The sequence below is a fragment of the Vulpes lagopus genome, chromosome 8, assembly GCF_018345385.1.
Source record: "Vulpes lagopus strain Blue_001 chromosome 8, ASM1834538v1, whole genome shotgun sequence".
NCBI lineage: Eukaryota > Metazoa > Chordata > Mammalia > Carnivora > Canidae > Vulpes > Vulpes lagopus.
In genome coordinates this window covers 65,059,263-65,085,903 of record NC_054831.1, presented here as the reverse complement: position 1 = coordinate 65,085,903, position 26,641 = coordinate 65,059,263, and the positions used below count along the sequence as shown (strand labels likewise).

General features: G+C 39.9%; 1 protein-coding gene across 2 annotated transcripts in view; it reads right to left on the bottom strand.

Annotated features, from left to right (window-relative positions):
• Positions 1-26,641, bottom strand: part of KIAA1217 (KIAA1217 ortholog) — a 464,836-nt gene that overhangs the window by 374,344 nt on the left and 63,851 nt on the right. The gene's annotated exons all lie outside the window — the stretch shown is intronic.

Sequence of the window (26,641 nt, the reverse complement as noted above, 5' to 3'; positions counted from 1 at the left end):
GAATGAACAAAATAACAGATATATAAACTTTTTTTTAACATTTTATTTTTAAGTAATTTCTACACCCAGCATGGGGCTTGAACCCACAACCCTGAGATCAAAAGTTGCATACTTTACCAACTGAGCCAGCCAGGTGCCCCAAAACTTTTTAAAATTACTAACATGAAAGGGAATACAAAGGAAAATGTAGTATTAAAATGATCACAGACCATCTAGAATCAAAGCCTATAGCTGAATGAAAAAATGCATAGGCAAAGTAGCTGTTTAGAAAAGGGGAAGATATAAACAATGATCTGAAAGACAGATTTAAGGAAACAACTTAGAATGGAGCACTGTGAAATAAAGGGATAAATCTAAAATTATGAGAGCATAAAATAATAAAAAATCTTGATATGTCTAATATAAATTTTAGAAAAAGAATAGAATTATGGAAGCAACAATATTCAAAGATATATGCCTGTATATGTCCCAGAATTGATAAAATATATGATTCATATAGATTAAGAAAAAATCCAGATAAATAAAAGACAAATCCATGATGAGATACATTGTGGTGAAAGCAATCAGAGAGAAAAGACAAATTCCACAACAGTAGAGTTCTCAAAAGCAAAGACAAGTAACAGAAATCAATGGACTATTTGTAAAGGAATGAACAAAAGTAAAAGCCAATCTAGAATAATATACCCACCTAAATTATTGTTTGACTGTCAAGGGTATTTGCCAATTACCAACAGAGAAATCCTAGAAAACTAAAAATTGTTTCTTTGAAAAAAAACAATAAAAAATAGACAAAATGTGTGCAAGACTAATTTAAAAATAGAGAAAGGGAAATGACTATATTAGTACAAAGAAAAAGAAACACAACTATAGCAGCATAAAGTTTTTTTAGCAGAGAATTATCAAGAACAATTTTATGTCAGTGCACTTGAAAATCTAGCCAAAATGGTCAATTCACTGTAAATATAACTTACATTTACTCAAGAAGGAAGAGAAAACTTGTCTTGACCAAACTAATGGGGAAACTGCATCACTTGTGAAAGTCTGTTCACACATACACATGTACACACACACACACACACACACACACACACACGCGCGCGCGCGCACACACAAAATCAGACCCAGGATTCCTTCAGAGAAGTTCTGTCAACTTTCAAAGTAAAAGTAGCTCTAATCTTGTACAAACTTTTCCATAGAAAAATCTTTTTAAAAAAGATTTATTTATTTATTTTAGAGAGACAGAGGGAGAGTGACCAAGAGAGTGAGTGGGGGGAAGGGCAGAGGGAGGGAAGCTTCAAGCTGACTCCCCACTGAGCATGGATTCTGAGCATGGATTCCAATGTGGGGCTTGATTCCATAACCCATGAGATCATGACCTGAGCTGAAACCAAGAGTTGGAGGTTTAAGTGACTTAGCCACCCAGGCACCCCTAAGCTGATAATCTTTTAATACTCATTTTGTGAGGTAAGATAAACTTTATTTAAAATAAGCAAAAACAATTACAGGCCAGTCTCATTTGTGAACGTAAAAATTTTAAGTAAAATTAGTAAACTAAATGTAGAATGAATATTTAAAAAATTGTGATCAAGGGGCACTTAGGTGGCTCAGTGGTTGAGTGTCTGCCTTTGTGATCCTGGTTGTGATCCTGGGGTCCTGGGATTGAGTCCCACATCAGGTTCCCCATAGGGAGGCTGCTTCTCCCTCTGCCTATGTCTCTGTCTCTCTCTCTGTGTCTTTCATGAATTAATAAATCTTTAAAAAAATTATGATCAAGTAGGAGTTATCTAAGATTAGAAAGATGGTTAAATTTTAGAACTTATTAAATTAACTCATCAATTAACATATTAAAAGAGAAAATCCATAAATACATCTCATAGATACAGGAAGTATTTAATAAAATGCAAAATACTTTCCTGATAAAATTTATGAGCAAACCAAAAATAGAAAGAAACTTTCTTAACCTGATAAAAGATATCATTCACTAAAATCCAAGAAAATATAATACTTATTGGCAGCAAGTCAGAGGCTTTTCATATAAAATCCAAACAAGGTAGGATGCGTACTCTAAATGCTTCTATTTAACACTGCACAAGAGGTGCTAACCATAAGAGCAAGCCAGGGGGAAAGAAATAAATATATAAATATAGATAAATATGTACTAAAATAAATAAAACAAAATATACAAATATTACAAAATAATGAATTGTGATTATTTGCATATATAATGATTGTTTATTTAGAAGAGCCAAGTAATCTACAAACTTAAAACTAATAAGGATTGGAAACAAGAATTAAACAAAAATCTATTATATTTCTATAAACTATCAGCCAGTAATTAGACTATTTAAGAAAAAATAAAATTTACAATAAAAACAAACACTTCAACAATATATATACGATACCTAGCAATAAATCAAAAGTGTGGAAATAACTTGTAGGGAAAATTATAAAATATACAGAAAGATGTGAAGGGAAGTTTTTTTTTTCTTCTTCAGAGAGAATGTGGAAGGAGGGATTGCGGGAAAGGGAGAAAGAATCATAAGCAGGCTTCATGCCCAGTGTGGAGCTTGATGCAGGGTTTAGACCCTGAGATCATGATCTGAGCTGAACTTAAGAGTTGGATGCTTCACTGACTGAGCCATCCAGATGCCCTGAAAGTAAGCGTTAAATAAATGGAGAGCTAGATCATATCATGAATGGGGAGACTTAATATTTAGATATAGAAATCATCACCAAATAATCTATAAATTCAATGAAATTATAACCAAATAATCCTAACATTGTTTTTCATGAAAATCTGAAATGGTGATTCTTAGATTCAGATGTTATACTAAATATCTAAGAATAGGCAAGACACATTTGAACAAAAATAGTAAAAAGGGGTTCATTTATTACATGGCTATTGTAATAAATAGTACTGTATTGTAATAAATAATACTGTGGTATTGGTACAAGGATAGATTAGAAAACAGACATGGAGGCTCAACAGTATTAATTGTGACTGGGAAAAGATGGGCTAATCAATACATTGTATTGGGATGACAATTGCTTATTCATACAAAAAAAGATAAAATTTGATCAGTACATCATACTATACAGAAATATAAATCTTAGGTAGTTTAAAGAACTAGAGAGAGGGAAAAAATATTCTATAAAACTTTTTGAAGAAAAGAGAAAATTAGTTTAATTAGGTCATGTGGGAAAATATTTCTTAAGATTCTCCAACATACAAACCATAAAGGAAAATACTGACAGAATTAATCATATTAAACATTTTAAACTTCTGTGTAATAAATGATACTGCAGGTAACTGAAACAGTAAGTTATTGCCTGGGGTAGATATTTGCAAATCATATAACCCCTTCCCCAATTGCTGAGACATATAGAGGTATATCAATGGAAGGCGTTATAATACTCAATAACATTATACAAGTGCATTTAGTTTCACCTGTAATTAGAAAGTCCTTATATCCAAGATATTAGCAAAAACAGAATGTCTGATAATACCAACTATTGGGAAAGATACAGGGAAACAGAAATGCTAAATCAATGATTCTTAGCCCTTTTGGGGCATTAAAATCATCCACAGAACTTTAAAATGAATAGCATTCTTGGGTCCTATCCCCAGAGTTTCTAATTTACTTGGTCTAGGGTAAGACTTAGGCATTAATAATTTTTAAAAGTTCCCTAATTGAGTCTTTCATCTGCCAGAGTTTAGAACTACTGCTCAACATGTTTGACGGCTGAACAAACCAGTCTGCTTGGAGGAGAATTCAGCAATACCTAGTACAGATGTGCACCCCTATGACCAGCTCCCTTTGAAGGTAATTCTCTTCGAGAAATTCTAGTACAAATGTAAGAAGATACGTACAAGGGTCATTGTAATAGTAAAACTGCAAGGACAACCCAAATTTTCCTCAGTAGGAAGATGGGTAAACCAACCTTGGATTATTTATGCAATGTGATGATGCTATTCTACAGTTATAATAAATGGACTAGGCACCTATGTATCAACGTGCATACATCTCCAAAACAATGTTGGATTAAAAAATGTTATGGGGGTGCCTTAGTGGTTCAAGCTGGTTAAGCATCTGCCTTCAGCTCAGGTCATGATTTCAGGGTCCTGGGATAGAGCCCTGCATTGGGGGGGGGGGTGTCCCTGCTCAGTGGGGAGTCTGCTTTCCCTTCTCTCTTTGCCCCTCGCCCCACTCATTCTCTCACTGTCTCAAAGAAAGTTATGAAAGAAAAAGGACAATGCTTTATATATTTTAAAATTTGAACACAAAAATAGTATAACCACAAAGAGATATAAGATAGACATACTCAAGTCTGGATCTCTCCCCAATGCAAAGACAGATACACGCAGTACAAGTACTACATGGGGATGTAAAAAGGGGATAAAGTATATATAGGGATGACAAAAGTCATTTCAGGATGATGATCTCTTGAGAGGCAAGGAGAGGAAAAGAAGGAAGTAGTGCTTTAACTGTATTTGTATTATTTCATTTTATAAGTTATCTGAACTCAATTTGTGGGTTTGCAGATAATTAATATATAATTTTTGTATGTTTGAGATATATTTTTAAAGATTTTATTTATTTGAGACACGAGGAGAGAGAGAGCACACACAAGTGAGGGTGGGGCTGAAGAGAAGGGCAGAGGGAGAGGGAGAAGCAAGCCCCCTGCTGAGCAGGGAGCCCAACCCTGGCCTCTATGGGGATGGATCCCAGACCCCTGGGATCATGACCTGAGCCAAAGACAGATGCTTAACCAACTGAGCCACCTAAGTGCCCCTGTATGAGATATTTTCTATTAACATATTTTAAAGGTAAAAGAGCAATGCAATTCAACATGGGGGCACATCTTTATTATTTTTAATCATTGAAAAAATTACTTAAAAGCATAGAACTACAAAGTAAACATATGAGACACCAGCTTTGGAGGCCAGGGTGTAGAATTCTCATCTGAGTTCTGCAGCTAATTAGGGATGGGTAAATCCTTTCCCCACACTGGCTTCAGCTTCTTCATACATAATGTAAAGGCATTGGATAAGATGATCCAAAATCTAGTCTAGTTTCAAATTTCTCTGAATCTGAAGTTGCAAGAGGATACTATACCTGAATTTAATTTTTCTCCTTTTTTGGACACCATCTTCAAAGTATATGCTCATTCACAGACTATTCCAGAAAGTGCTATCCTAACAGATATTCAGTAAGCCATCATTGAATCAAATGCAATAAAGGTGGCGAATTAGCTGAGAATGTTCTCATGACCCAGATTAGGAACAACAGAAAAACAAAAAGAAAATGTTATTAAATGCTCAATGCCTGCCACTTGCAAATTTATGTTTCTTTATTCATTTTCTCATTATTTCATATGTCTTCAGTGATCATCTATAAACCAGCTTCTCCTAGTCTGTCATATGTTAATAAAAATTTTATAAAATAGGAGGTGTTATAGTAAATTTTACTTAAATTATATGTCTAATACAATAAAAAATCTGAACCCTCTCCCTCGTGCCCCTACCCCCCTACCTTCTGGTAACTTGAATAACTGCTCTGTCTTCATTTTTCTTATTTGCTTCCAATAAGAATCTGGCTCAACACACACAACTAAAACACACTTGCTCACTAATGTGCTGTTTTCTCCCCAGGATGTCAATGCTTTTAGCCAACAAGGTTTAATTATCTCTATAACCCTGCAAAAATGAAGCACAGAGAAGCCTGACGTGGGGGTGAAGTCACACTTTACATAGAGGTTAATGCAGAGCAGAGGAAAATGAAATCCATTTCTAATAGAGGAATAAGAACGCACTACTGAAGTCCTAATTTCCCTCCCCACTGCACGCGAACCTGCTACCCAATCTAGGCTACGAATTTTCTGCTAGAAATGCTATCCATGAATTAAGTACTACAGAAAAGAGTTTGGACAAGCCACAACCTTGGTTAGACACTTGAATGAAAGAAACACCGACAGCAAACAAAAAGAATATAAGATTCTACTTGATAGGCACATTCTTGGATCTTTTTCTATCTCATTGATTAAAAAAAGTGAATGAGGCTGGCTACACTATGTGCATTACAGGTAAAGTAAGGACGATTTAATGTCATAAGTGCCATAGAATATTTAGTACCACAGCTGGCAAAAGATGGCAGGCAGCACTTGCTACGTGTCAACATCATTATCATCACCACTACCTGTTGGCACCAGAGGATTAGGGCACTTCAGATTTTTCCACGACATGGGTTTATAAAAGAACTGCTCAAAGCAGCCATTCTTTTCATGAAGGAGAGTTGTCCAAGGTTGCAGAGATAACTTGATAATCTGAAATTCAGCAATAAAATTTCCATTGGGGAAAAAGGAAGTCATGGAGGCTCACTCCCACGTAGAAGGTAGATAACAGGCCATTCTAAAAATGTAAAAGTGGGACGCCTGGGTGGCCCGCAGTTGAGCATCTGCCTTCAGCTCAGGGCGTGATCCCAGAGTCTAGGGATCGAGCCCCACATTGGACTCCCTGTGAGGAGCCTGCTTCTCCCTCTGCCTGTGTCTCTGCCTCTCTCTTTCTGTGTCTCTCATGAATAAATAAATAAAATCTTAAAAAAAAATAAAAATGTAAAAGCTACCGAACATTTTCTTAATTAATGATGGGGAGAGAAACTCTTATTCTTCATGACTGTCCTTTTTAAGAGTCGAGCCCCCAAACTGCCACTGCAGGTGAGTAGCCAGCAACTGTAAGTAGAAAGAAGCACTAATCCTTAGGCACAACTAAATCAGGCAGCAAGTAATTCCCCTAAAAGCAATAGCCCTCCAGGATGGCAAAGACCAGACTCTCCTTTGGCTTGATTTTTCACTGTTCCAGGATCACCCCCTCCCTCTCAGGCCATCCAAGATTGCACCATTACCGCTAATGCTTTCAGAAGTGGGACACAGATTCCCGTTGTTCACAACAGGACTTTACCCTTGCTCTACATCTTAGCTACTACACAACATGTAGGGGAGAATTAAAGGACACGTATAGAACTGAAATCATATAAGTGAAAAATAACAGATGGCCTAGCAGATAATGATGTTTAACTGACAGGCTACACAGTAACAGGGCCAGTTCTGGGAGCACTCAGGTTGGCAACCAGGAAATGATGTTTGCTAGGGTGCACAGGAGTCATGTTTCTCAGAGGACAAGGCAGACAGTATCTAAAGGCTAGGGGAGGTTGGCGGGGGAGAGTGCAACTTTCCATTCACGGAAGAGGCTCTCAGTGATTATCTTTCTTTTGAATGCATCATTTCAGATCAGCTGGTCTGCAGAAAGCTGTGGTTCAGATGATGGCTTTAGTGGAGTGGGGGACTGGGGTCCAGAGGGTGCATGATCATTCCTCTGCTCAATTTTGCCCAAATATCAGCTAAATAACACTTTGGAGCATCCAGCTCTTTCCCGAAAAGGTTGCTGGGGAAGGTACCACTACCCCTCCAGTAGTAAACTCACAATTTACAGCTACCACAGGAGGAGAGGGCTGAGAAATGGGGGGTGGGGGGGTTGGAAATTAGGAGTCTGGGGAAGGAATAGAACACTGGCCACTTCCAGTCCACGTCCGTGATCACTTGTGCACTGTCTAACCACATCCAGCTAGGTCAGCAAGACGGCTCTAGGTTCCCGAGCAGCCACCAACATGCACAGCCAGAGTTCAACCTAACAGTATAATCCAAGGAAAGGTAACAGCAGCTGAAATGTCTTAATGTTTCTAGGCCCTTTAGCCAGAGACTAAGGTTTTCCTGCCTCCATATCTGCAACACCACTTCATGGCATTTTCAAAAGGGGTTCACAAGAAGTTGCAGTTTTAGTGATTTTTTTTTTTTTTTTTTTTACTCTCGGGATTTACAGTTTCGTCAGCAAATCTACCTAAGTGTTCCAGAGAAGTCGGCAAAAGTTGATTTGAGATTTGCTTGCTATGGCAACAACACTCTCTTCAGAAGAAAATTTTATGTGCTCATTTTCCAATCGAAAATACAGTTTATGTTACTGGAGGAACAGAGGCAAAAGATATGCACCTGAAACATTAATGAAATTCTCAGCAATAAACAGCTAAACCTTTCTGTAAATATTAACTGCCACCCACTAACGGTGTTTAGAACAGGACACTTCCTATCTCATCTTGCAATTAATTTATGAGTTGGCAACCTGTTTTACTTAAATTTCAAGTCCACTAGATAACTTCACTGAGATTACAATATGCAAAAGGTGCCGATTAGGGGATTAAAAAAAGAACAAAAGAGGACAACAAAGACCAAGTACTTACTTGCCGTGATATTTTTAAAGTAATCCTGAATTTCAAATTTGGCTTTTTTGTTTTAAGAGCAAAGACTGATCTGAGCTATAATCCTCTGGTCCTCAGAGCATACTCCACTCCTCCATAGGACACATGTTTCAGAAATCTTCCTTTTATATTTATATCTCCAAGGATTCAAGCTCCACTAGGAAGCAGCAAAAATACAAAGACTGTCCTTAGAAACAAAACAAAACTCCCACAAAGTCCAGAGTGTAAGCGGCAAAGGCAAAAGAAAACCTCTCCAAAACTGGTATCTAATTCAGAAGGGCAACTGCTCCCCTATCTCTGTTTGAATGAGTCCTCTTGTCTTCCTAGTGACATTTCTCACCAGCCAGCCAGTGCTGTTTTCCAGCAATGTGAGGATGTTTGAAGAGAAATGAACTCAAGCTCTGAAGTTCCTTGTAGTAAAGGAAAACATATGGAGGATTTCCTGCTGAGGACTCCCTGCAGAGGCACAAATTCGAGGGGGTGTGGAATTTACTTGTTAAGGCTCTCTGTTTTCTAGACTCAGCAGTATCTGCCCAGCACTGAGCCCACATGTGCCACTGCTACTCTGAGGAGAGCTCTGAGGCTCTGCAATAACCCCACCAGCACAGATGACTTGCAGGAAGCAGGTTAACAGTGGGTAGCACCCTGTTTGTCCAAGTCCATGGTTCCATCACATCTTACCTCCCTTCTGCGAGATTACAGGCTTCTTTTCCAACCTGTTTCATCCCTGTCTCCTCACCATCACCTCCTGATTTCTTTCTTTCCTTTTTTTAATAAAGATTTTATTTATTTATTCATGAGAGACACACAGAGAGAGGCAGAGGCACAGGCAGAGGGAGAAGCAGACTCCCTTCTGGGGAGCCCGATGTGGGACTCGATCCCAGGACCCTGGGATCACACCCTGAATGGAAGGCAGATGTTCCACCCAGGCAACCCCACCTCCTGATTTCTTATCTGAGATAAGCAGTTTGCAGATACATGCCTTTTGTGAGTATGCACCCGAAAATTAATTTTAAATGTTAACTAATGTTTTTCTTTTTCCTCTATTCCTTCTTTTTTTAAATTATTTATTTATTTATTTATGATAGTCACACAGAGAGAGAGAGAGAGGGGCAGAGGGAGAAGCAGGCTCCATGCACCGGGAGTCCGATGTGGGATTCGATGCCGGGTCTCCAGGATCGCGCCCCGGGCCAAAGGCAGGCGCCAAACCGCTGCGCCACCCAGGGATCCCTCCTCTATTCCTTCTAAGTATACTTCTAAGGATGACACATTTCAAAACATGTTACAAAGACTCCGGAATAGTAAGTTGCACTTATTATGGACATAGCGTTCTATAGAAGACACTCACCACTACAGAGGCCTGTCCACTGACCCCAGTGGACAGTGTCAAAAAGTTTGACACTTTTTAATTTGAAATAAAAACAAAACAAAACAAAACAAAAACAAGCTAATATCCAGAACTTACCTTTGAAAGCACTGTTTGGACTATTTTCATCCCCAGTACCATCATGGACGATACTTCTGCCCATCAGAGGAGTTTCTCTCCTATTAATCTAGTAATCCCATTATCAAAGCATTAACCATGTGTTAATCACTATTATCCTAATAATTCACTCTAACTCCATATCCATCTTTTATATTACAAACTGGTGTTAAACTTCCTCTAAAAATAAATTCCACATGATCTTTCTTTCCATTCCAATGCCTTTATGCAAGCATTATTTTGTGGAGCAAATGTTTCCATAAACCCAGCTGAGTGACAGAATGAATGATTCAAAGCAGTAACGATGGGTACGCAGATGTGTAAATTGTGTGTGTAGCTCTGGCTATCTGGGTGGTGGGGACAAAGCAAGCTTTGGTGGGCTTAATAAAAAATTTTTCAATATCATCCGGAGAGATCTATCACATCAGGAGTGCACAGACTACGACCCATGGGCCAAAATAAGGTTCACTGTCAGTATTTGTAAATCAAGTTTTATTGGAACACAGGCACAGCCATTTGCTCACCCGTTTGTAATATCTGTGGCTGCTTTCATGCTATAGTGGCACAGGCAGAGACTGTATGGTCCTCAAGGTCTAAAATATTTACTATCTTGTCCTTTACAGAAAAAGCATGCAGACTCCTCTTCTATATAATTGAGGGTCACTAGATAACTATGGACCTTTAGCTTTTTTTTTTCCTGAGTTGTGTAGTCAGAGGTATCATAGGATCATATTTAAGGAAATGCTGGTCACTTATATGTCATCTCACCACTGCCAAAGAAGATGTGGCAAGAGATCTTCTGGGAGGGTATTATGGGGTTGGGTGAATCCCAAGCTCCCAAGAGACAGAATGGATCAGGCTATATTCGGGTGTTGTAGGATGGTACAGTCAGAGGCAGGATTAGGACCTCATCATGGAGGGAAGCCAGAGAAGCAGGGCCCAGAGCAAGAACTGAGAAATACAATAAAGCCATAAATGGAGGGAAAAATAACGCACATTGGTCACAAGTCAGGATATGTAATACAAAAGGACTGGAAGCCGCTGTCAGGATAAAGATCTTGAGCAAAAAGGAAGGATGTGGGACACTTTCTTTCTGGTGGCCTGATGGAAGGGTGACTAATGTGTTCCAATTTGGACTCATCTGCACTGTTCTCCATCCCAAGGAATCTGGACAGTTGGCTATCCTACTTGCTGGTGCTATGCAGAAAGCCCGTGGAAGGCAAGAGGAAAAGAAAAACCTGAAAGCCATGCCTTCCCAGTGCTTAATATCTTATGACTCTAGAGAGTTTAGGTAAGAAGCAGGGAGCCACTCTGGTGCTACTGGGGGCCACCACAGGCCACTGGAGAAAGACTGGGACTGTGTTCTCTGAGTAAGTGATCTCGCTGGGAGAGCTCCCACCGTGTGAAAAGGAAGGGGATAACCTCCAAACAACCCGGAAGACAAGTATGAGATCATCTGTTCTACTGGACAGTTTTGGCCTGGCCTTTTCACCCCAAAGCCAGCCTGCATTTTTTCCAGAATAGCTGACCTGCATGATTTGATTACTGCCTGTTACTGTGAACTCCTTGCTTTAATTTTCCCAAACTTCACAGCCATCCCAAAATACTGCCCAGGTTTTAAGTTTAATTCCTTCCACCAAAATGATGATTGGTGACCCGACCTTCAAGGCCTTTCGAGTCAGCCCCTCAACAAGTATTTCTTGAGCTGCTAGTATGTGCCAGGCACTGTGCTGAGCTTGGAGATTCAGGACTCAAACAGAAAGCCAAGGTCTCTAGCCTCATGAGGAGGCAAGGAAAACTCTGAAACAGAATAATTTCAGATCACGGGAAGTGTTTTGGGGGCAATTAGCAAGGTGCTATGATGTAGAATAACTGGAGCGGGGTGAGGGTTTTTTCCCATGTGGCCAGAGAACTTTCTGTGAAGGTAACACATTAGCCAAAGCTGGAAGAGGAGAAGGAGCAAGTTGTACAGTGACTGTGAGAGCTGTGAATTCACACAGGTAGGAAGGAATCTGTCACAGAAGAGACACTGATGTGGCATAGTGGGCAAGTGAGAGGAAGGTTAGAGACCTGAAGAGACCAGATGGTGTGTGGTCTTGTAAGGAATGATGAAGAGGTCTGGATTTTTTTCTAAGGGGAAGGATTTAAGCCTGGGAATGTCTATGATCTGATTTGTGTGTGTGTGTGTGTGTGTGTGTGTGTGTGTGTGTGTGTGTTTTAAGATTTTATTTATTTATTCATGAGAGACACAGAAAGAGGCAGACTTAGGCAGAGGGAGAGGCAGGCTCCATGCAGGGAGCCTGATTCGGGACTCGATCCCAGGACTCCAGGATCACACCCTGAGCTGAAGGCAGGTGCTCAACTGCTGAGCCACCCAGGTGTCCCTGGTTTATGTTTTCAAAAGGATTTCTCTAGCCTTGTTGTTGAGAATGGATTGGAGGGGGTAAGAGTGAAAATCGGGACATCAGTTGAGAGGCAGGTGTTGGCTGGGATAAAATGCTGTCATTAGTGTTCAAGGGAAGAGAAGGGTTTTGAGATGTGTTTTGGAATATAACAACTTTGCCCCCCCAAGCAATTATCTGAAACCATTTCATTTATTTGTTTGCATGTTAATTTTTCATTTCCACCCGCTTGAAGGAAACTCCAGAGATCAGGGACCTCATCTTCCTGGAGAAGCGAAGAATGAGCAGGGTGGGTCTTGAAACCACAAAGTGAGAAGAGAACACACAGCTCTACAAAGTTACCTTTGCTTCTGCAGCCTGAACATCCAGGTGGATACAGTAGATGGCTCACTTAGCATCTTTTCTAGCTCCTTCTAAAGTGCTTCTTTGAGGGTAAAGCCTAGGCAGCTGAAAAGGACATTTCTCAGTTGCCCTTGCAGCCAGGGTTCCTCCAGTCTTGCACTCTCGTAGACTTAAACTTGGCCCTGTTAAGTGGGGAGCAGTGACTGCACAGGATGCAACCCCTTTGCAGGTGCAGATAAGCAGGCCGGCGGCACAGCTCTGCAGGCAGGAGTTGGGGCCAGCTTCACGGGCTGTGACCAGAGCAGGCACAACAGGGCCTCATGCCTACAGGGGCAGTGTACTGGGTTTGCTGCTCTGTTGTCACTGTCTCGATTCTTAATAATTTTGAATGCAAGGGGCTTGCATTTTCATTTCGCACCAGGCCAAACAAATTACACAGCCAGTCCTGCCAGCAGATGTGAGATCAGCCTCCTCCCTTTCTTGGACAGCATACTCCCAGAGCTGGCAGGTGTGGCAACAGCTTCCTGTTCCCTGGTTGTCGCCTCAGGTGCACGGTTGGTTTGGGCGTCAACATCTGGAACAGGGGCTCCCTCATCACCATGGGGGGACTAGTCCCTTGCAGGCCAGCTCTGCTCCCAGGAGTCAGCCAGGTGCCATTTCTCAGGTCCCGGTCTAGATCCTGATCCTCCAGATTTTAATGATGCTGTGGGCAAAATTCCCTTTCTGTTTAAAATAAAATATTGAGATTCTGTGCTCCAGACACACTCTTTAGTAGGCGCTGAGCCAGAGCTGCCGTTCAGCAGGGGTGGACTTGGGTGCATTAGTTATACCCTTAAATTGTGAAGATGCGCTCTTTTCCTTACAGATACACTGTTGATTTCACACTGGTGGGCCTCGGAGCATCAGCCTGTCTACGAGCTCACTTGGATGCCCATGTGACAGGAGGAAGGAGAGCAAGCTGTCCGACCAGGTGTATTGGTCACCTGTGGCCGCCATAACAAGTTAGCACAGAGTAGCTTCAAATAATGGGAATTTATTCCCTCATGGTTCTGAAGGCTAGAAATTTCAGTTCAAAGTGTGGTAGGGTTGGTTTCTTCTGGTGGTCCTGAAGGAGAATCGGTTCTATGCCTCCCTCCTGGCTTCTGTTGGTTGCCTGCAAACCTTGGCTTTTCGTGGCATTCCATATTCCAATCTTTGTCCCCTTGGTCTTCATATGGTGTTCTCCATTGTGTGTCTCTGTGTCTCTGTGTTTTCTCTCTTTTTATAAGGACATTAATCATTGGATTCAGGGCCAGTCCTAATCCACTGTGACCTCATTTTTACTTAATTACACCTGCAAAGACCCTTCTTCCGAACAGGATCAGATTCTGAAATTCTAGATGGACATGAACTTTGGTGGGGGCCAGAGGGGGATGCTATTCAACCCATTACACCTTTTAAGCTGAAATTAGGCAATCTAATTCATGTAAAAGTTCAACGTCTTGTCCTTCTGGCTGTCTGTTCCTAGCCAGCTGAATGAACCAGCTATAGGCATGTGAGGTTAGGATTTGAAGGTAACCATGCTCTGGTGAAAGACAGTGAAAGACACCGCATTTTGTTTTACCTTCAAACACATCCTATCATCCACAGTACCTCTGTATATGCAGTGACATCTTGCTTCCTTCCAATGCATTTGTTGTCAGAAATTCTTAACGTTACAGAGAAATGCCCATAATTAACCCAAAATAAACCATCAAAAATACCAATCTTTTCATCTGGATTTTTTTTCCTCTATGGATGCACCCCTCTGATGTTGTTCTGCCTAAGGAAATTTCAGTGGTACCTTCAGCGAAGGACAAGTGTTTGTGCAGAGGAGAAAAAGGTCGAGCAAAGTCATTGAAACTAATGTTGCTTCACTCATGTACAGGGACGACTTTTTACCTTTCACAAATCAAAAAACAATTTAAGCTATTTTAGATACCTTTTTTTTCTAGTTCAATGGGATCTAATTCCTTAAAGCTGAAAAAGCAAGTTATTTCCCCCCAAAAATGAATACCTAAAATGACACTACAAAATATAGCCTAAGGATGGAGATATCTCTTTTTTTTTATGGGCATAGAAAAGAAAATTGCATTACTGAACTAGGCAAAAAGCCATTCCATCAGAACCATTTTATCGTTTTTCACTGTACGTATCTTGCCAGGAGAGAATTACATTTATCAGGCAGCACTGAAAGCTATTTATTCCCTTCTTATTCCATTAATTAAACTATAATACAATCACTTGGGTTACCCATAACCAATCTTTGGAAGATTAATATAAGATGCTATTCTTTGGCTCATATTTGTCTTCTGCATGGTAATGAGACAGCAATAAAGTTTATGTTCCCATAACGTGTACGAATTGTATTTTGCACCAAATAGCTAACATCAAAAATAACTACTGGTATAAACAAACCACATAACACAATCATTCTTGGCACACATTAATGTGTCACTAAAAATATTAATATGATGGCCCTTGCCTCTACAAAAAATCTGAATATTTAAATAATAAGGATGCATAAAGAAAAAATCACTAAAAATATGTCACATCTGAAAAAATAATTTTTAAAAGATTTTATTTATTTATTCATGAGACACACACACACACACACACACACACACACACACACACACAAACACAGAGGCAGAGACACAGACAGAGGAAGAAGCAGGCTCCATGCAGGGAGCCCGATGTGGGACTCAATCCTGAGACCTCAGAATCACGCCCTGGGGCAAAGGTAGGCGCTCAATCGCTGAGCCACCCGGACATCCCAGAAAAAATAATTTGAAAAATAGATTTTGGTGGTTAGCTATCAAATTACCTCATTTTTAATATGCACTCTGAGGAAACTAAAACTCACATTGTTCTAACCTGAGTACTTGTCCCCATATAATTTAAAATTCAAATTTACAATGCAGAAACATTGTGGGTATAACAGGCACTTAAAACCTATGCCATTTTGCCATTTGGCCACATTTACATTTATCAATAAATTATTTCTCACAACACTTCTCAACAAAGTTTTATAATCCATTTGCTTTGGAGGAATTATGACCAAAAAATGTTTTGAGATTTGTTTCAAGTCCACAGAAGAATCAGCCCCACAGAAAGACAGAAAAAGAGCTACTGGTCAGGATTTTGCATAAATATGCCTCAATCTACATATATTTGTCTTCTCTAACCACTTAATTACATCCTTTCATTTCACCAGTAAAGAGATGCCAAACACCTTAATTTTGTGTGTTTTTATTGTCTAATCATAGCTATCATTAATAGTGAACACAAACTCCTTGGGAAAATAAATCTTGTTTTTAATTCCTGTTTTTGCTTCCCAAGGATACTGAATAAAATCACAAACTGTCCTACTTAATAGTTCTCTTCTATGGAGAATGGAAGGCTCTGAACATCCAGGGTGATACTTCACTTTCCTATCATTAATACAAATATACAACTAGTCCATCTTCATATAAAGACACAGATCGACTGATTTACCAACATTGACAAGGCAAACTGTGCACCATAATTCTCTTATGAGCTCCAGTAAGTAAGACAGTCCCAAAGCCCAGCTTTCATTTAAATTAGACCAGAGCAATTCTGCACTTGATGGGCATGTAAAAGATTTTGAACGAGGGTGTGTGGATGGCTCAGGTGGTTAAACATCCGACTCTTGATTTCAGTTCAGGTCATGATCCCAGGGTTGTGGGATCGAGACCCACATCTGGCTCCATGCTCAGTGTGGAGTCTGTTTGTCTCTCTTCCTCTGCTTCTCCCCCTGACTCATGCTAGTGCTCTCTCTCAAATAAATAAAATCTTTAAAAAAAACTTTTAAATGAAAAAAAAAATTGAATGAATTAGCAACAATCACATGGAATTTTTATTTGAATTATCACCAAATCCAAATTGTTCTGAACCTACTAACCCTTCTATTGTTGTCTTTGATCACTTTGACAGGTACTCAGATCTTCTTTTAGCTATTATACCCCTAAAAAAAACATTTTCTTTTTATTTCTGGTTCTTATTGTATCTATTCCTGGACCACTCATCCTACTTATTATCCTTTCTGTAATGTTTAAACTTTTTTCTCTCCTTTTCGACATTCTTCATTTCCCCTTGACTGTCCACCTGGATTTCTGTTGATTTCAGATTCTGATTAGCTTACACTCGCTCCATCCTCCAGTGGCCATCTATTCACCTTCCCGCTGGTTTTCTCCAGTTCAGTTCATCCAGAGAATTAGTAACGGAAATTGGGAGTCCTTAAGCTGCGGGTCAGTGTAAATACTGCTCGGTAATATATCCAGCAACCCAAGAATGTTTTGTTAAAAAAAGACTGCAATTCAACTAAAAAGAATAAACTCAACTACCTGCATAAAACAAGGTAGTTAGCATAATGAAAAAAATTAAAATGGCAACTGGGGAGATAAACAAAAGAGTAAGTTTCTTTCCATTTGTGACATCAAATAATTTAAACATCCATAGTAGCACTTTGTTGTTTCTCATGGTGTAGAGCCACCTCTCTGATCATTAATGAAAAGAGTTTCTAAGTGAAATTCAAGCTACAGCCAGTTTTGAGAGCATTTTGCTTTCTCTCAAGCCTTCTGTATCATTCCTCATTAGGTGTTGCTTAGATTTTCATCTGCTTTTTAATCTAGGGAACACATTTAGATCGTGGCAAGTTTGAATTGACTTATTGAATAAAATTCAGTGACATGGCAATAATGGCTTCTTGAAAGTTCAAATATATTACATCTACTGTATTCTCCTTGTCCATTAATTTTATCATTCCATAAAAAAGCAATTGAATTAGTAAAACATGATTTCTGCTCCTCATTTTTCTAACCTTTAGTTGGCTTAAAGGTTACTCTTCTCTTAATATTTGTCCAACTATTTCACAATGGATTTAGGCTACCTCTCTGGGCAGTAAATTCTAAGATGCATTTAGTTTAAAACTAAAAGTACCACATTTTTTCTTTTCCCTCCAGTTCTTATTTACTATCCAAAAGCTATGTCTTTTTAATCTTAAGAACCCTTCAGTCATTTAATTCTAGTTAATAACATGACTGTCAGATGTCCTTATCTGTTTTTGCCACCTAAATATTTTTGGCTGTGAGGGAATTTAAGCATTTCCATCCCTGCCTCAATCAAAGTTAGTGTTTTTCTAATGACGTGATTTCCTTTTTTCTTTTTAGTACAATTCTCTGGTTACATAGTTGCTCACACCTAGTAGATAAATTAAAATACCTTGCTTTAGATGAGAAGTCAATCTGACACTTGCAAGCTTCCAGAACCTTCCCGGTCGTTTATACCTACAGTCTCGGTCTCTTCTTCCTGCTTCCCTGCCTTGACATGTGAGGTATGCTGAGACTCTGAACCTACTCCTGGAAGAGCCCCAGCCTTGTCTTTGCTTGGGCACCACTCCCATTTACCATCTACTGTGTTGTGGAATATGTGATCAAACCATTAATGACTAACAGAAAGCACTTATAGATTGACATCCCAGCCAGCACCTTGCCAGCATTGTCCTTCCCCTTTGAAACACTAAATTATACTCTTCATTCCTTGTATGAGTCCAAGGGACTTTTGAAAGGAAAAAGATTCTGGGATGTTGTTAACAATTGCTGGGAGATTTGATGTGGCAAGACATTCACTCTGAAGATAAACTGTTCAAGAATGGATGAAATAGCTGGTGTGGACCCTTCAGGAGGATTTGGTCCTATTCTCTACATCAAGGCAGAAAAATATGTCTACTGGTCACAGGAGGATGGGATGTATTCCGTTGTTCATCCGGGATAGTGTACATGATAACGGAAAGGCAAGACAAGCTGGGATGCTCAATGACAACCAACTTCCTCGCTTCTCATTAAGCTTAAGGTAACTGAGATTCCTTACCCCTAATGTCAGGGTATAAGCACAGATTTTTATCTTGGCATTTAACAGATGTCAGCTCATAGCCAATTGAGGGCTCAAATGGGAGATGCCGTCCCCTTTTATCTTTATAATTTAGTATTTGAGAGTTGGCTTTCAGGCTCTAGTTGCCTCTTGGTCTGAAATGACTATTGGAGCTCCATCCATTAGATCTGCATCCTAGGCAGGAGGAAGGAGAGAGGTGTTCTTGACTCCTTTCCCTTTAAAGGTGCTTTCCAGAAGTCCTCTACGATAGACCATGTATATCTCATGGGTTAGGCTATAGTTCTATGGCCATAACTAATTTTGAGGAAGGCCAAAAAAAATGGAATTCTTTTTCCAGATGTCATTATGGTCCACCAAGAGCCAGAGTTCTGTTACCAAGGAGGCAAAACGCAATAATAGATAACTAACACCTCTGACACCCTTGCATACTGGAAGTGGTTACAAAAAGCATGTTACATAAACTGTCATCATCTGATGGGTGGAGAGGGTGCTGTTAAAACCATGGCACAAAGCTCCATCCCATCACCATGTTTCCTGGGTCAAGAATTGGTCTCCAGTTCCCTAGTGATTCCTCCTCTTCTTTCTCTACCTGGATGGAAGTCCTCCTCTCACACCGCAAAGCCCATGTACCTCTTCTCCCCCAGTGCTCGCCCAGTGGGAGCTTCCCACATGCACATGTGCCTCATGGTCTGATGGCTGCAATGGCTTCCATCCTAGGCTGAAAGCCTGATAACTAGTCTTCTAAGTCTAAGGGACATAGTCTTCTCACTTGTTTCCTCACCATCATATATCCTAGAAGAGTGCCTGCAACATAGCAGGTATTCCAGAAAGACTTGTGGAAAGAATGAATGAGACCATTCTACACAGAAGTAACGCAGCCCTGCTAAGGACCCACTCTGCTTAGAGGGACACAGGCAGAACTGAAAGCACAGATTTCAGTGGGTCTGGAATAAAAAGATCTCAGTCCTAGATGAGAGCAGACACCACTGGTCTCTCGAGCAGAAGGAAATTAGAAGCCTATCTATGGCTGGCCCAGCTCACTGCTCTTAAGGGCTCTGTCCTCACCTATGGGATAAGGTGAAGGAAGGGCTCATTAAAAAGTTGCCATCTTTGGTGCATGAATGGTTCCAAACACAACCCCTCTGTTCCACCTGCCCTTCCTTCTCCTGGACCCACTTGGTCTGGCTGACCCCTGCACTGAGATTTTTTTTTTTAAGATTTTATTTATTTATTCATGAGAGACAAGGAGAGAAGGCAGAGACATAGGCAGATGGAGAAGCAGGCTCCCTGTGGGGAGCCCGATGTAGGACTCCATCCCAGGACCCCAGGATCATGACCTGAGCCAAAGGAAGACGCTCAATCACTGAGTCACCCAGGTGTTCCTGCACCAAGATTTTCTATTTTGGTTCTCTACTAGTGCTCTCTGGGACTTGATACTTTGTACTACCCTACTGTTTCCTGAGCCTGTTTTTCTGGGACTCTGTCCTAGGTTTCCTCTCGCTACCCATTTTTCTTCTTTTGCTTCTGTGAGCTCCTAGAATTTCAACCTGGACCCAAACCTAGGACTTCATAGATGTATTCTAGTTAGCTGGCTATGTGTATTTGTGTTTACATAACTATAAAATAAAATGTGTGTAATTGTCAATCTTACAATGGCAGATTAATAGTCATTGTCAACATTTTCTTTGATGTCTTCATAAAATTCCAAGTAGAAAACTGTTCCAGAAATTTGAACAGATAGGAATGTGTCTTAGGGGAACCCCTCTGATTATCCTAGGCAAGATTCTGCAGTGGGTAAAGTGAGATCCGTAGCTCCCACAACAAAATCTTACTTTGCTAATTAATAAAAAATTCAAGCTTACCATTTTATGTCTGGGTACAGATAAACTTTTAATAGACTTTTTTTAGAGTATTGAGGTTTGTAGAAAAATTGGACATAAAGTACAGAGCTCACATAAACCTCCTGCCTCCATAGGCAGGGCTTATTCCACTTTCAATGCTGGCATCAGAGTGCCGCACTTGTTACAACAGATGAACTGACATCGACACATTATCACTCAAAGTCCACAGTCTACCTTAGGGTTTACTCTTCCTGTTGTACATTCTACATGTTTGGACAAATGTTTGATTACCCACTGCTATAATATCATACAGAATACTGCCAATGTCCTAAAAATTCTCTGTGCTCCTACTCATCCCTCCTTTCCTTGACTCCTGGCAACCACTGAATTTTCACTTTCTTCATAGTTCTGCCCTTTCCAGAATGTCATATAATTGTTATCATATAGTTTTCAGCCTTTTTATATTGACTTCTATATTGACTTAGTAAAACTTAAGTTGCCTCCATGTCTTTTCACTGCTTGACAGTGCATTTCTTCTTAGGATTGCATAATATTCCATAGAATGGATATACCATTGTTTATCCAATTACTTACTAAGGGACATCTTGGTTGCTTCCAAGTTTTGGTTATTGTGAACCAAGCTGTTACAAGCATCTGGTTTTTGTGTGGATAAAACTTCAACTCATGGGAGAAAACACTCAACATTACAGTTGTGGGATTATATGGTAAGAGTATGTTTATCTTTGTGAGATATTGCCAAATTGTCTTCCAAAGTGACTGTTCCATTTTGCACTCTCACCAGCAGTCAATGAGAGTTCCCCTGGTTCTATATCTTTCCAGCATCTGATGTTGTCAGTGTTTTGGGCTTTTACTATTCTAATAGGTATACATAGGCACCTCATTGTTTTATTTTGCAATTCTATAATGACATACTATGTTGAGCATCTTTTCATATTCTTTTTTACCATTTGTATATCTTCTTTAGTGAGATGTCTGCTCAGATATTTTGTCCATTTTTTAACCGAGTTGTTTATTTTCTTATTATTGAGTTTAAGAGTTCTTTGTATATTTTGGATAATGGTTCTCTAACAGATGTGTCTTTTGCAAATATTTTCTCTGTCTGTGGTTTATCTCTTCTTCTTATGACATTGTCTTTCAGAGAGCAGAAGTTTTTAGTTATATTTATTTTTTTTAAAGATTTTATTTATTCACAAAAGACACACAGAGAGAGGCAGACACATGCAGAGGGAGAAGCAGGCTCCCTGTGCAGAGACTGATGCAGGACTCGATCCTAGGACCCCAGGATCATGCCCTGAGCTGAAGTCAGATGCTCAACCACTGAGCCACCCAGCTGGCCCAGAAGTTTTTAATTTTAATAAAGCCCAATTTATCAATTATTTCTCGCATGAAGCATGCCTTTGGTTTTGTAGCTAAGGAGCCATTGCCAAACATAAGGTCACCTGGATTTCTCCTCGGTTACCTTTTAAGAGGTTTACAGTTTTGTAGTTTAAATTTAGGCCTATAATCCACATTGAGTGAATTTTTGTGAAAGGTGTAAGGTTGCGTCTAGATTTATTTTTTTGCATGTGGATGTCCAGTTTTTCTAAAACCATTTGTTTACTTCATTATATTACCTCTGTTCTTTTGTTAAAGATCAGTTGCTTTATGTATATGGGTCTATTTCAGGGCTCTCTAGTCTGTTCTGTTGATCTATATGTCTGTTCCTTTGCCAACATCACATTGCCTTGATTATTGTAGCTTTATAGTAAGTCTTGAAGGTAGGCAGTGTCAGTCCACCAACGTTGCTCTTCTTCTCCAAGAACTGTTGGCTCTTCTGGGCTTTTCGCTTCTGCATATAAATAGTAGAGTCAGTTTGTCAATATCCATAAAATAACTTGCTGGGGTTTTGGTTTGGGTTGCACTGGATCTATAGATCAATTGAGAAGAACTGACATCTTGATGGTATTGAATCTCCCTATATGTAGACATGAGGTATCTCTTTAGTTATTTACCTTTTCTGATTTCTTTCATCAGATTTGTTATTTTCCTCACATAAACCTTACATATATATTTTGTTAGGTTTATAGCTAAGTATTTCATTTTTGGGGTTCTAATGTAAGTGGCATTGTGATTTTTTTTTAAATTTCAAATTCCAATTGTTTGTTGTTAGTATAGAGTAATGCAATAGACTTTTTTCTATTAACCTTGTATTCTGCATTTTTGCTATGCTTGCTTATTAGTTCCAGGTTGTTGTTGTTAGCTTTTGGGGGTTTTCTACAGAGATGATTGTGCCATCTGCAAACAAAGAGTTTTATTTCTTCCTTTTTAATACAATTCTATCTGTATACCTTTGGATAATTTTTAAAAATGAAGATATAATGAATGTGCCATAAAGGTGACTCTCTTCAACTGTACAACTCAATGGGTTTTAGTATATTCACAAAGTGGGCAACCGTGACCACTCTTTAATTCCAGACCATTTTCATCACCCAGGAAAGAAACTCCATACTCTTTAATAATTACCTCATTCTTTGCTGCCTGGATGAATCACATTTTACACAAGGAACTCAACATTTAAGATAAATAAACTATTGTGACAGAATTTAAAATTACAAAAGGAAAATGCAAAACAGAATACAATTCAAAGCACAATATGACCAATTTCCAAGCGAAAAGCACTACGCTAAACATTATGAAATTGTCATTTTTATAAAGCAAAATCGCCTACTGGTGGCAATTTCATATGACTCAACCTAATATTTGCATTGGTATACTTGAATCACTGAATTGTTTCAGCATACCTTGATAGTCTACTATAGTCTTTGCCTTAACTTAGTTCCCAAGTATAGCACCAATAATGTGTAAGCAAAACATAAATAAATGAAAATTGCAAACGTTCTAAAATTCATATTCAAATCTTGAATTTAAGTATCCTCCAAGGCTGCTGACTTATCTCTATGAAAATAGATGCCTTCAACAGTTTCCTAAACATACACACACACACACAAAAAACCATACACAGAAAGGGGATCCAAATACTCACAACTAATTTTATGTATTCATTTAAAGATTTTATTTATTTATTTATTTGAGAGAAAGAGAGCTCAAGAGAGAGAGATCGTGAGTGGGAATGGGGTGGGGAGAGAAGAGAATAGAGGAAGAGGGAGAAGTAGACTCCCCACTGAGCAGGGAGCCCAACTCGGGGCTTATGCCAGGACGCTGAGATCATGATCTGATCCAAACGCAGACACTTAAGCAACTGAGCCACCCAGGAGCTCCTATTTATAACTAATTTTAACGAAACTTTTGTACAGTATTTAAACTTGTCAGAGAATTTCGTGAATAATTCACTAACACATTCTAAAACTCCACTAATCACCATTAGGGAAAAGAAGCATGGGAGTTGTGCCAGGACCAGGTGCCCACTGCTAGGCATCTCCTCCTCAGACCTCCTGTCAGCTGGGTTTCTGCAGCAACGTATGCTGTATGCTATTAACACACAGGTGCTGTTTTCACCAAGCTGTGGCTGTATTTTGACCTTGGCTGTTATTGTGATTTGTTTGGACAAACTGCATTTTTTTGTTTTAGTTCTTTTGAGCAATAGTTACTATGTAGATTTGCTTTTAAGGGAAAGAAAAACCATAAAAACTTAAACAATGCCTGTTACAAGGACTAAAATGACTAACAAAATGGCCAGGAAGTTCCTGATATTAAACGTTCACCCACATCCCTTGGACATGTTCTTTGCATGTGCTTTCTTATAGCAGCTAATAATGGGGCCACCTAGCTGAAATGTTCTTTTCCTAGCCCATTTCATGAAGAAAATGTCAGAAAAACAGTTTCCTTAAAACTGATACTAAAAGGCAGAAAAACGAGAAGAAAATATCTGGGATAACTGACCTTCCAATAATACAAACTGCACCTTGCTAGAAATATATCCTTCGTTATAAGAATTAATATATTTTAAAAAGGTATTTATTTATTTATTTGAGAGAGAGAGAGCACCAGTGAGAGAGAGAGAGCGCGCGCACACAAGTTGGGGGGGCCGGGGGGGGGGGCGAGGGGAAGCAGCGGAAGATGGAGAAGCAGGCTCTGTGCTGAGGCAGGGAGCCTGATGTGCTGGATTCCAGGACTCTGGGATCATGACCTGAGCTGAAGGCAGATACTTAATCTACTGAGCCACCCAGGTGCCCAAGAATTAACATAGTTAAAAAATAGTTTGGGAAGAGAAGAGTTAATGATATTTCTTCCCTTTAAGGCAACTCTCTAAACTGGGCCAGGACACAAACTAAATGATAGGCTTGCTAAGAGCAAAATTCACTTTATATATTAAGCACCTGCCCTATGTCAGACACTGAGTGAAAACACATCCTATTTATGGTAAAAGTTGAGGATCTGTAGACAGACTAGAGAAGGAGTACATTTTAGTGTGGCAACATCGAGTTATGTTTATTTTGTTGTATTTTTTTTTGATAATTTTCAGGCCCAAAGTAAGGCATATATTTAGGTGAAGTGAATGCTGTCCATATTATGAGTGCGCTATGGCCACCTCCCCGGCTTAGAGCTAGTAGTTACAGAGAGTTCTCTCTGGGTACGGTTAGAACATTTGCTCAAAAGGCTGCCATGTGCAGAGAAACCTTTTACACCTCATCCATGAGACAGATGGGAACCCTGCTGCCCTCAGAAGTTATTGGCCAAGTAGGGTAAAAACTTTGGGCTTGTTACCAACATAGCTACCATAACAGCAGCCTCATACCCCTGAATCCTGGTGGGATGACAGAAAAATCCTAAAAGATTTGAAGAGTATTGAAATAAGACACAGAGATCTGGCAGGTTGGTTGCTGGTGTGTGAGGCAGGCAAGGAGAAGACAGAGACAAGAGCTGTCCCCATGATGCTCATCCATGGGAGCGCCAGCAGCTGTAATTCCCCTCTTCTCAGACCCATATTTCAGACCATCTTCTTTTCCTTTATGCTTTGGCACTCTTTATTTTTCTTCTCAATTTAAGTTGGGCAAAAATAGTTCCACAAAAATAGATCTCACATTTGGGTGAGATCTTGGCCCCTAAGCAGGACACATCTCTGGAGCCTCTCCTGAAGTCCCAGCTTCTCTGTTCCCATAGAATCCCTTGTGCCTTATTGATAGCTCTTCCCCTCCCCTTGTTCAGAAAAAAACAATTTGGCAGGTCTGTAAGCCACACACTCGGGGGTCACTGCATTATTGTCTGGGGCTAACTGCCCTTCACTCTGGGTCACCTCTGCCAAAGATGGGTGGCAGCTCGAGGGAATGCAAGCAGAGGTGGTGTGGTGCCCCTGGAATAAGACAATCTGTAGCTTCCAGCTCCAGGCAGTTCCCCAACGGTGCAACGGCCATGACTGTGAGTGAAATGTGGTCTGGCTTCACACAACTCCCCCTGAAGAAAAGGAGACCACCTGCAGAGAGAATTATCTACATAAACAACGATTTCACTTCAGCTTTCCTTGCAGATGGTCCTGATTTGGAAAAGGTATGCAGACAGTCTTTGAAATATGACTTCTATGTTGCAGGCCACTTGGAATTCTTCTGTGTAAGCTCCATGGTCCCCATGACAGTTTATTGATTTGACATCATTAGCTTCCTCTGAAACCCAGTTCTCCTTTCTTAATTTATTTTTATTTCACAGATCAGCAGACCCTAATTTCTGAATCTACTTTTTCCCTTCTCACTTCCAAATACAATTGGTCATTAAATCCTATATATTTTTCTCTCCCGTTCCCCCGTTCCCACTCTAATCCTGATGCTGGCCTATTCCATTATAATCTCCCATGTTTTAAGTTTCCCCAACCTGCCCTGCAGATGAATACCAAATTAATAACCATTAACACATTTTCTCCTTGTCTTTGCAGGCACTGATGTCTTCGTTAGCTCTCCATGGTGATTGGTGATGGCTTGGAGCAATGTGGTGTCATGGGAGTGAGTGGAAAAGGAGCCAACACATTGATTCAAGAGAGAATGAGATGGTGAGGGAAGAGAGAGGAGAGGCAGGAAGGGAAATTAAGGATGATGGATGATGGCCAAGTTCTTGGTCTTACATGAGCTGGGGCTCGAGAGGAGGAAGCAGGTGTGGGCATGGGGAAGGCCTGGATGCTAAGTTGAGTTTGAGATAGTTTAGTCCACAATGGATGGCAGCGCATGTCATCTGGAGCTCAGAAGAGAGGTCTTGGTGGGAGACATAAACTGGAGATTCACTGGAATATTTGGTAATTGTGACCATTGGAGTGGATGAGATTGACAAGGAGAATGTGGGAGGTAGAAGGGGGAGTAGAGAAGGAAGACCTTGCCAGGAAGTGGGAGA